This window comes from Oncorhynchus kisutch, unplaced genomic scaffold, assembly GCF_002021735.2.
Source record: "Oncorhynchus kisutch isolate 150728-3 unplaced genomic scaffold, Okis_V2 Okis01b-Okis20b_hom, whole genome shotgun sequence".
NCBI lineage: Eukaryota > Metazoa > Chordata > Actinopteri > Salmoniformes > Salmonidae > Oncorhynchus > Oncorhynchus kisutch.
In genome coordinates this window covers 2,543,287-2,555,419 of record NW_022261978.1, presented here as the reverse complement: position 1 = coordinate 2,555,419, position 12,133 = coordinate 2,543,287, and the positions used below count along the sequence as shown (strand labels likewise).

The following is a 12,133-nucleotide window of genomic DNA, read 5'->3' as shown; positions in this document are numbered from 1 at the left end:
TTTTATTTTTTTTTATTTCACCTTTATTTAACCAGGTAGGCTAGTTGAGAACAAGTTCTCATTTGCAACTGCGACCTGGCCAAGATAAAGCATAGCAGTGTGAGCATACAACAAAGAGTTACACATGGAGTAAACAATTAACAAGTCAATAACACAGTAGAAAACGAAGGGGGGGTCTATATACAATGTGTGCAAAAGGCATGAGGAGGTAGGCAAATAATTACAATTTTGCAGATTAACACTGGAGTGATAAAAGATCAGATGGTCATGTACAGGTAGAGATATTGGTGTGCAGAAGAGCAGAAAAGTAAATAAATAGAAACAGTACGGGGATGAGGTAGGTGAAAAGGGTGGGCTATTTACCAATAGACTATGTACAGCTGCAGCGATCGGTTAGCTGCTCAGATAGCTGATGTTTGAAGTTGGTGAGGGAGATAAAAGTCTCCAACTTCAGCGATTTTTGCAATTCGTTCCAGTCACAGGCAGCAGAGTACTGGAACGAAAGGCGGCCAAATGAGGTGTTGGCTTTAGGGATGATCAGTGAGATACACCTGCTGGAGCGCGTGCTACGGATGGGTGTTGCCATCGTGACCAGTGAGCTGAGATAAGGCGGAGCTTTACCTAGCATAGACTTGTAGATGACCTGGAGCCAGTGGGTCTGGCGACGAATATGTAGCGAGGGCCAGCCGACTAGAGCATACAAGTCGCAGTGGTGGGTAGTATAAGGTGCTTTAGTGACAAAACGGATGGCACTGTGATAGACTGCATCCAGTTTGCTGAGTAGAGTGTTGGAAGCCATTTTGTAGATGACATCGCCGAAGTCGAGGATCGGTAGGATAGTCAGTTTTACTAGGGTAAGCTTGGCGGCTTGAGTGAAGGAGGCTTTGTTGCGGAATAGAAAGTGGTCCTAATATACTTGAACATCTATGGCAAGACTGGAAATGGCTGCAATGATCAACAACTAACTTGGAAGAATTTAAAAATAATATAATGCAGGCATGTAAATCTTAGAGACTTTCCCAGAAAGCCTCACAGCTGTAATTGCTGCCAAATATGACTGTAACATGTATTGACTCAGGGGTGTGAATACTTATGTACATTAGATATTTATGTATTTCAATTTTCTAAAAATTTGCTAAGAAATCTAAAAACATGTTTTCACCGTTGTCATTATGGGGTGTTGTTTTTAGATGGGTGAGACAAATATATATGTAATCCATTTAGTCTGTAATACAACACATTGTGGAACAAGTCAAGGGGTATGAATGCTTTCTGAAGGCAGTGTACATGCAGATGTGGCCAATGCATACATGGCTGGGCAATGTGAACGCTACATCCAATCAACAGGATGATGGGATAAATGTAAATGTCATTTAATACAGGATGGAAATTAGAGTAGCTGCTATGCCAGCAGGCCAGGCCAGGGTATCCACAGTCCGTTTAGCATGTCTAGCCAATTTATAGCTTAAACATAGAGTAAAACTTCTCCTCCCTCGCTCTCTCTCCCCAGGGTCCTCTCTCTCTCTCTCTCTCGCTCGCTCTCTCTCTCTCTCTCTCTCTCTCTCTCTCTCTCTCTCTCTCTCTCTCCCTCTCTCACACCCCCTCCCTCCCTCCCTCTATCTCCCTCTCTCTCCCTCCCTCTCTCACACACCCCCCCTCCCTCCCTCTATCTCTCTCTCTCTCCATCTCTCTCTCCCTTTAAGCCTTGAAGAGCAATTGCCCCTGAAACCAACTTTCTATTTAGAAACAGCCTCTGGCATCGATATGAGTTAGAAACATTTATTCTAGTGGCAACATGTGGAAATAGGATACATTTGGTCATAAAGTCAGTCTCGTTCATAGCTGAGACTTGAGATCGTGACTGAATCACAACGTAAATGAAGGTTGGGTTTGTTTCAATCCTGCCCACATGCCTACAGCTGGCAGCAAACAAGTCATCATCAATTCAGAGTGAAGCTGCATGCAACCTGAAAGTAATTCCTGTGGTTAATATGTGTTGACTTTGGATATCCCTGTGGGGCTAGTTAGGGACCATCTGTAAATTACACAATGTACATTGGACAATATGTTAAAACTCCAATAGCTCCAAATTTCAGTGACTTTAAAACGTCAAAACAACTATAAATTGTAGAAATTAATATACAAAGCATTTAATGAGAAAACAAAGAGTTGTGCAGGATGGACATGTTATTTCATTTACTTTGTATAATTTATTGATGGTCCCTAACTAACCCAGGAGCTAGGCTATCCAAAGTGAAACCACATTTTCCACGGTAGCACACCAGCTGGCTGAAGCTAATTGGCAAAAATAATTTGGCTAACTCTTCTCACACACACACAAGACCCCCACATCAAACCACACAACGAAACCAACTCACATTTGAATTCAGTCATGGCCGCTACCATTTCTTAATGAACCAAATCTAAAATGAGGCCAAATCAGGAAGGGCAGTCGTCCTTTAAGCTGGCTGTTTGACTAGCTGAATATAAAGTTAAAATATCATGTTCTCTCTCTTTCTCTCTCCATAGCTACTTGTCGACTTAGTGGATTACCGGACCAGTGTTTCTATGGTGATGGACTGACGGTCATACCCAGTCTACTCTGGACTAAGAGTGGACCTTGGAGGGAAGGACCACCGAGGACAACCGAGGACCACAACTGGCTCCAGCACCCAGACTTTTAGACTAAGCCACACACCTACCCAGGCACCAGTGACTGAAACAGGGGGACTAACAACAGACAACCTGAGGAGAAGCCTCTCTCTTCCTATCTTCATCTCTATCGCCACCTGGATCTCTAGATTCTTCTAGTAGACTGTGTCAGAGAAGTCAGAGAAGCATCAGGAGAAGAGAAGAAGAGGTGAGTGAGCCCGTAGCATGGGGGGGGGGGCACCACTTATAAAAAGTGGTATAATTCACCTGATTTGGATGTAAAAACCCTCTAATTAAAGCTGAAAGTCTGCACTTTCAGCTCATCTTGATTGTTTCCTTTCCAAATCCATTGTGTTGGCGTACCGAGCCAGAATGATAAGAACTTGGTCAATGTCCAAATATTTATGGACCTGACTGTACATATTACAATTGATCCATTCAGTAGACGCTCCCATCCAGAGCGAGCCACAGCGAGTGCATTCATCTTAATAACTTCTAGGTGCACCCATCCTGTTAGTGGGATCATTTTCGTCAACATCCGCTGAATTGCAGAGCGCCAAATTCAAATTAAATTACTACTATTATTTAATTTTCATGAAACCACAAGTGCAATATACCAAAACACAGCATAGCTTGTTGTTAAGATAGCAGGGTGAGACAACCACATAACACAGTCGTATCCCAACCACGTATCACAAACATAATATAATACAAAACACAATACACGGTTCAAGTCCAACTGGCCACTGCAACAGGTGGTGTCAACAAGGGGAAATTGCCAAGTTCTTTCTGGGAAAACAGAGAGCGAAAGAGAGAAAGAAAGAGTGTGAAAGAGAGAAAGAAAGAGTGTGAAAGAGAGAAAGAAAGAGTGTGAAAGAGAGAAAGAAAGAGTGTGAAAGAGAGAAAGAAAGAGTGTGAAAGAGAGAAAGAAAGAGTGCGAAAGACACAGTCGGACTGGTAAAAAGTCTCTCAGCTCTTCTCATGCAGTCCAATCAAAATGGTGTCCTTGAACAACTAGTTCAGGGAGACAAACTTAAAGTTTGACACGTTTAACTTTTGAGCAACTACTTTCTTCAGAGCTGCTGTGTCTGAACATTGAGTCCTCTGGTCTCTACACAGTCTGTCTATGGTAGTGTTCTAAACGGAGTCCTCTGTCTCTACACAGTCTGTCTATGGCAGTGTTCTAAATGGAGTCTGTCTCTACACAGTCTGTCTATGACAGTGTTCTAAACGGAGTCCTCTGGTCTCTACACAGTCTGTCTATGGCAGTGTTCTAAATAGAGTCCTCTGTCTCTACACAGTCTGTCTATGGCAGCGTTCTAAATGGAGTCTGTCTCTACACAGTCTGTCTATGGCAGTGTTCTAAATGGAGTCCTCTGGTCTCTACACAGTCTGTCTATGACAGTGTTCTAAATGGAGTCCTCTGTCTCTACACAGTCTGTCTATGGTAGTGTTCTAAACGGAGTCCTCTGGTCTCTACACAGTCTGTCTATGACAGCGTTCTAAATGGAGTCCTCTGTCTCTACACAGTCTGTCTATGGTAGTGTTCTAAACGGAGTCCTCTGGTCTCTACACAGTCTGTCTATGGCAGCGTTCTAAATGGAGTCCTCTGTCTCTACACAGTCTGTCTATGACAGTGTTGTAAATGGAGTCCTCTGTCTCTACACAGTCTGTCTATGGTAGTGTTCTAAATGGAGTCCTCTGTCTCTACACAGTCTGTCTATGGCAGTGTTCTAAACGGAGTCTGTCTCTACACAGTCTGTCTATGACAGTGTTGTAAATGGAGTCTGTCTCTACACAGTCTGTCTATGGCAGTGTTCTAAATGGAGTCCTCTGTCTCTACACAGTCTGTCTATGACAGCGTTCTAAATGGCATCCTATCCCCTATATATCTCCTATGGGCCCTGGTCAAAAGCAGTGCACTATGTAGGTAAAAAGGTGTAATTTAGGACATATAAAGTATGCCAGTCTTCTCGTTGTTGACAGACAGGCAGACAGACCCTTAAGGAATGATCTCAACTAGAGACAGAATAACAGGAAAACACAGAGGAAGAGAAGATGAAACCACAGACCAGGTTCAGATTTCTACGGACATGGGGAGTGTGTGTGTGTGTGTGTGTGTGTGTGTGTGTGGGAGAGAGGGAGAGTTTTGTCTGTATGGGGTAGCATGGTGGTGTGTGTGAGTGTGTGTGTGTGTGTGAGTGTGTGTGTGTGTGTTGGACTTTACCTCTCGCTGCTCCACTGTCGTTCTCCCCCATTCAAATCCATCAGATTGTCAGAGTGACAGCTTCTTCCTACACGGTCACTGTGATGTGTGTCCCTCTGGAGTTGGTCGATAAGTGTGTTTCATATTCAGGTTGTTGCTCTGCATCTCTCGGACGGTGGCTGACATAAGAATGTGATAAGGGCACTCCAATCTCTGTCCACCTCTCTCACACAGCTGGTGGCCATGCTAGAGTAATGGAGTGATGCTCTCTCACACAGCTGGTGACCATGCTAGAGTAATGGAGTGATGCTCTCTCACACAGCTAGTGGCCATGCTAGAGTAATGGAGTGATGCTCTCTCACACAGCTAGTGGCCATGCTAGAGTAATGGAGTGATGCTCTCTCACATAGCTGGTGACCATGCTAGAGTAATGGAGTGATGCTCTCTCACACAGCTAGTGGCCATGCTAGAGTAATGGAGTGATGCTCTCTCACACAGCTAGTGGCCATGCTAGAGTAATGGAGTGATGCTCTCTCACACAGCTAGTGGCCATGATAGAGTAATGGAGTGATGCGCTCTCACAAAGCTAGTGACCATGCTAGAGTAATGGAGTGATGCTCTCCTCACACAGCTAGTGGCCATGCTAGAGTAATGGAGTGATGCTCTCCTCACACAGCTAGTGGCCATGCTAGAGTAATGGAGTGATGCTCCCCTCACACAGCTGGTGACCATGCTAGAGTAATGGAGTGATGCTCTCTCACACAGCTGGTGACCATGCTAGAGTAATGGAGTGATGCTCTCCTCACACAGCTAGTGGCCATGCTAGAGTAATGGAGTGATGCTCTCTCACACAGCTGGTGACCATGCTAGAGTAATGGAGTGATGCTCTCTCACACAGCTGGTGACCATGCTAGAGTAATGGAGTGATGCTCTCTCACACAGCTGGTGACCATGCTAGAGTAATGTAGTGATGCTCTCTCACACAGCTAGTGGCCATGCTAGAGTAATGGAGTGATGCTCTCTCACACAGCTAGTGGCCATGCTAGAGTAATGGAGTGATGCTCTCTCACACAGCTGGTGACCATGCTAGAGTAATGGAGTGATGCTCTCCTCACACAGCTGGTGGCCATGCTAGAGTAATGGAGTGATGCTCTCTCACACAGCTGGTGACCATGCTAGAGTAATGTAGTGATGTTCTCCTCACACAGCTGGTGACCATGCTAGAGTAATGTAGTGATGCTCTCTCACACAGCTAGTGGCCATGCTAGAGTAATGTAGTGATGCTCTCTCACACAGCTGGTGACCATGCTAGAGTAATGTAGTGATGCTCTCTCACACAGCTGGTGACCATGCTAGAGTAATGTAGTGATGCTCTCTCACACAGCTAGTGGCCATGCTAGAGTAATGTAGTGATGCTCTCTCACACAGCTAGTGGCCATGCTAGAGTAATGTAGTGATGCTCTCTCACACAGCTGGTGACCATGCTAGAGTAATGTAGTGATGCTCTCTCACACCGCTGGTGACCATGCTAGAGTAATGCAGTGATGCTCTCTCACACAGCTGGTGACCATGCTAGAGTAATGTAGTGATGCTCTCTCACACCGCTAGTGGCCATGCTAGAGTAATGTAGTGATGCTCTTTCACACAGCTGGTGACCATGCTAGAGTAATGTAGTGATGCTCTCTCACACAGCTAGTGGCCATGCTAGAGTAATGGAGTGATGCTCTCTCACACAGCTGGTGTCCATGCTAGAGTAATGGAGTGATGCTCTCCTCACACAGCTAGTGGTCATGGTAGAGTAATGTAGTGATGCTCTCCTCACACAGCTAGTGGTCATGGTAGAGTAATGTAGTGATGCTCTCCTCACACAGCTAGTGGCCATGCTAGAGTAATGTAGTGATGCTCTCTCACACAGCTGGTGTCCATGCTAGAGTAATGGAGTGATGCTCTCCTCACACAGCTAGTGGTCATGGTAGAGTAATGTAGTGATGCTCTCCTCACACAGCTAGTGGCCATGCTAGAGTAATGTAGTGATGCTCTCTCACACAGCTGCTGACCATGCTATAGTAATGTAGTGATGCTCTCTCACACAGCTGGTGACCATGCTAGAGTAATGTAGTGATGCTCTCTCACATAGCTGGTGACCATGCTAGAGTAATGTAGTGATGCTCTCCTCACACAGCTAGTGGTCATGGTAGAGTAATGTAGTGATGCTCTCCTCATACAGCTAGTGGCCATGCTAGAGTAATGTAGTGATGTGAAGAGGTAGATACTAACTACACAATGGTGAGATACTACTGTGAGATTTGTGTTTGTGTAAGAAAGGGAGAGAGAGAGAGAGAGAGTCTGTTTGTATGTGTATTACAATGTGTTTGTGTGAGAGATAATGTGTGTGTGATGGCGTGTTTGTGCATTCCACTGGGCAGTCCCCCAACAGACCCCAGGTATCCGTAATCCCTTCTTTCATCTCTCCCTCCCTTCTCCCCAGGTGTTTGCCAGGTACTACTGTGCCTCTCCAAATGTTGTGAGAAACACTGCCAAGCTACCTACCGGGTGGGCAGGCCTCTCTCTCTCTCTCTCGCACGCTCGCTCTCCTCTCTCTCCTCTGTCTCTGTCTCTCCTCTCTCTCTCTCTCTCTCTCTCTCGCTCCCCCCATAGGGTTCTTCACTCCCCCTTTGACTCCTGCTATTCCATTCTTAGTATGATGACCAGATTGAAACAGGAGGTTTTCAGGAACCTCAAGCTAGGTAACTCTCACTTCCCTTCCCATGGAGGTCCAGGCAGGAGGCTTTCCTGGATTGGCAAGCCGACATTGGGTACCCCGACCTGGGCAGCCCTCAGTTCCTCTCCCCTCTGTGCTGAGCTACTGTGGGAAGATGAGTGACGATCCTGGCTCAGTAAGCATTAGCCATGAATGAGCCATGCTAATCTCATTAGCGAGGTGATGATTGAATCCTGTAGGAATACCACCGCCAGCGAGGCAGATGAGCCTTCCTCATCTTTTATTGAGGGTTTATTTCAGTCGCAAGGGAGATGGAGGGATAAGAGAGGAAAATAAGAAAGATCTAATGAGTTGGAAGAAAGTAGAATAGTGGAAAGGACAGAGAGAAGAGGAGAGGTAGACAGAGAGGACAAGAGAGATAGGAAGTAGAATAGTGGAAAGGACAGAGAGAAGAGGAGAGGTAGTCAGAGAGGACAAGAGAGATAGGAAGCAGAATAGTAGAAAGGACAGAGCGAAGAGGAGAGGTAGACAGAGAGGACAAGAGAGATAGGAAGCAGAATAGTGGAAAGGACAGAGCGAAGAGGAGAGGTAGACGGAGAGGACAAGAGAGATAGGAAGTAGAATAGTGGAAAGGACAGAGAGAAGAGAAGAGGTAGACGGAGAGGACAAGAGAGATAGGAAGTAGAATAGTGGAAAGGACAGAGAGAAGAAAAGAGGTAGACGGAGAGGAGAAGAGAGATAGGAAGTAGAATAGTGGAAAGGAGAGAAAGAAGAGAAGAGGTAGACTGAGAGGACAAGAGAGACAGGAAGCAGAATAGTGGAAAGGAGAGAAAGAAGAGAAGAGGTAGACGGAGAGGACAAGAGAGACAGGAAGTAGAATAGTGGAAAGGAGAGAAAGAAGAGAAGAGGTAAACGGAGAGGACAAGAGAGACAGGAAGTAGAATAGTGGAAAGGACAGAGAGAAAGACTGTGAAATAAAGAGGCAGAGGGACAGAAAGAGAGAGAAATATAAGTCAGAGAGAGAAAGAGGGAGGGAAATATAGAGGCAGAGAGACAGAAAGAGGGAGGGAAATATAGAGGCAGAGAGACAGAAAGAGGGAGGGAAATATAGAGACAAAGACAGAAAGAGGGAGGGAAATGTAGAGGCAGAGAGAGAAAGAGGGAGGGAAATGTAGAGGAAGAGAGAGAAAGACAGATGGAAATATAGAGGCAGAGAGAGAGAAAGAGGGAGGGAAATAGAGGCAGAGAGAGAGTGAGTGAAATATAAAGGCAGAGAGAGAAAGAGGGAGGGAAATATAAAGAGGCAGATGGAGAGAAAGACTTGAGGGATCTCCCTCTCTATTCCACCCCTGTATCTGAAGCCTTAAAGGAACTAGCTGTAATGCTGTGTTTCATTACTGGCTTCCAAATCAGAGTTTGGGAAACAGTGAGCAAACAAACTAACAAACTCTCTATGTTCTCTCTCTCTCTCTCTCTGTGTGTGTGTCTAAACTAAATGGCTGTGTTCTGTATGGTTCATTACAGACCAGAGGCCCTGGAGTCTAAGTAAACAAGCAAGGCTCCAGCTACAGGCTCTCTACCCTCCACTAGCCCTCTGACTTCTCTTTCACCACTTATTTGTTTTGTCCTTTCTCTCTCACTTCCTGTTTCAGTCTCCCCTCCCTTACTCTATCCACTCGCCCTGTTCCTTCACTCTCTCCCACCCTCTATCTTCACTCTCTCCCACCCTCTATCTTCACTCTCTCCCACCCTCTATTTTCACTCTCTCCACCCTCTATCTTCACTCTCTCCCACCCTCTATTTTCACTCTCTCCACCCTCTATCTTCACTCTCTCCCACCCTCTTCACTCTCTCCCACCCTCTATTTTCACTCTCTCCACCCTCTATTTTCACTCTCTCCACCCTCTATCTTCACTCTCTCCACCCTCTATTTTCACTGTCTCCCACCCTCTATCTTCACTCTCTCCCACCCTCCATCTTCACTCTCTCCCACCCTCCATCTTCACTCTCTCCCACCCTCTATTTTCACTCTCTCCCACCCTCTATTTTCACTCTCTCCCACCCTCTATCTTCACTCTCTCCCACCCTCTATCTTCACTCTCTCCCACCCTCTATCTTCACTCTCTCCCACCCTCTATCTTCACTCTCTCCCACCCTCTATCTTCACTCTCTCCCACCCTCTATCTTCACTCTCTCCCACCCTCTATTTTCACTCTCTCCACCCTCTATCTTCACTCTCTCCCACCCTCTTCACTCTCTCCCACCCTCTATTTTCACTCTCTCCACCCTCTATTTTCACTCTCTCCACCCTCTATCTTCACTCTCTCCACCCTCTATTTTCACTGTCTCCCACCCTCTATCTTCACTCTCTCCCACCCTCCATCTTCACTCTCTCCCACCCTCCATCTTCACTCTCTCCCACCCTCTATTTTCACTCTCTCCCACCCTCTATCTTCACTCTCTCCCACCCTCTATCTTCACTCTCTCCCACCCTCTATCTTCACTCTCTCCCACCCTCTATCTTCACTCTCTCCCACCCTCTATCTTCACTCTCTCCCACCCTCTATCTTCACTCTCTCCCACCCTCTATCTTCACTCTCTCCCACCCTCTATCGTCACTCTCTCCCACCCTCTATCTTCACTCTCTCTATCTTCACTCTTCCACCCTCTATCTTCACTCTTCCACCCTCTATCTTCACTCTCTCCCACCCTCTATCATCACTCTCTTTTCAAATGTTCTCCCTCCTTCCCCAGACTAGACCAGTGTAATGTCAGAGTCTGTGGTGGGTCAGCCCAACACTGGTACTGCTTTTCCTGCCCATTCTACAAATCATCAGGAAGTAACAGTATCTTGGGGGTACAGTGTTCTTATAGCACCATGTCCATTCTACAAATCATCAGGAAGTAACAGTATCTTGGGGGTACAGTTTTCTTATAGCACCATGTCCATTCTACAAATAATCAGGAAGTGACACAGTATCTGAGGGGTACAGTTTTCTCCTAGCACCATGTCCATTCTACAAATAATCAGGAAGTGACACAGTATCTGAGGGGTACAGTTTTCTTATAGCACCATGTCCATTCTACAAATCATCAGGAAGTGACACAGTATCTGATGGGTACAGTTTTCTCCTAGCACCATGTCCATTCTACAAACAATCAGGACGTAACGCTGTATCACAGGGGTACGGTTTGTTTCGAAGCATTACATCCAGACAGGAAGTAACACTTTTTTGGTATTTTGGAATTTTATTAGGATCTCCATTAGCTGTTGTGAAAGCAGCAGCTACTCTTCCTGGGGTCCAACACAAAACAGGAAACATGACATACCGTTGAAGTCGGAAGTTTACCTTCGCCAAATACATTTCAAATCTATTACACAATTTCTGACATTTAATCCAAGCAAAAAGTCCCTGTTTTAGGTCAGTTAGGATCACCACTTTATTTTAAGAATGTGAAATGTCAGAATAATAGTAGAGAGAATGATTTGTTTCAGCTTTAATTTCTTTCATCATATTCCCAGTGGGTCAGAAGTTTACATACACTCAATTACTATTTGGTAGCATTGCCTTTAAATTGTTTAACTTGGGTCAAATGTTTCGGGTAGCCTTACACAAGCTTCCCACAATAAGTTGGGTGAATTTTGGCCCATTCCTCCTGACAGAGCTGGTGTAACTGAGTCAGGTTTGTAGGCCTCCTTGCTCGCACACACTTTTTTAGTTCTGCCCATACATGTTCTATAGGATTGAGGTCAGGGCTTTGTGATAGCCACTCCAATATCTTGACTTTGTTGTCCTTTGCCACAACTTTGTAAGTATGCTTGGGGTCATTGTCCATTTGGAAGACCCACTTGCGACCAAGCTTTAACTTCCTGACTGATCTCTTGAGATGTTGCTTCAATATACCCACATAATTTTCCTCCCTCATGCCGCCATCTATTTTGTGAAGTGCGCCAGTCTCTCCTGCAGCAAAGCACCCGCACAAGATGATGCTGCCACCCCCGTGCTTCACAGATGGGATGGTGTTCTTCGGCTTGCAAGCCTCCCCCTTTTTCCTCCAAACATAACGATGGTCATTATGGCCAAGCAGTTTTTGTTTCATCAGACCAGAGGACATTTCTCCAAAAAGTAAGATCTTTGTCCCCATGTGCAGCTGCAAACCGTAGTCTGGCTTTTTTATGGCGGTTTTGGAGCAGTGGCTTCTTTACTTTGTACCTGTTTCCTCCAGCATCTTCACAAGCTCCTTTGCTGCTGTTCTGGGATTGATTTGCACTTTTCGCACCAAAGTACGTTCATCTCTAGGAGACAGAACGCGTCTCCTTCCTGAACGGTATGACGGCTGTGTGGTCCCATGGTGTTTATACTTGTGTACTATTGTTTGTACAGATGAACGTGGTATCTTCAGCCGTTTGGAAATTGCTCCCAAGGATTAACCAGACTTGTGGAGGTCTTGGCTGATTTCTTTGGATTTTTCCATGATGTCAAGCGAAGAGGCACTGAGTTTGAAGGTAGGCCTTGAAATACATCCACAGGTACAACTCCAATTGACTCAAA

At 45.6% G+C, this 12,133-nt stretch overlaps 1 protein-coding gene across 1 annotated transcript in view; it reads left to right on the top strand.

Moving 5' to 3' along the window:
* Positions 1–12,133, top strand: part of LOC116358992 (protein phosphatase 1 regulatory subunit 29-like) — a 257,303-nt gene that overhangs the window by 84,705 nt on the left and 160,465 nt on the right. The window contains exon 2 of the mRNA XM_031811568.1: positions 2,530–2,860. The gene's annotated coding sequence lies outside the window, so the exon portion shown is untranslated. The remainder of the gene's footprint in view (positions 1–2,529; positions 2,861–12,133) is intronic.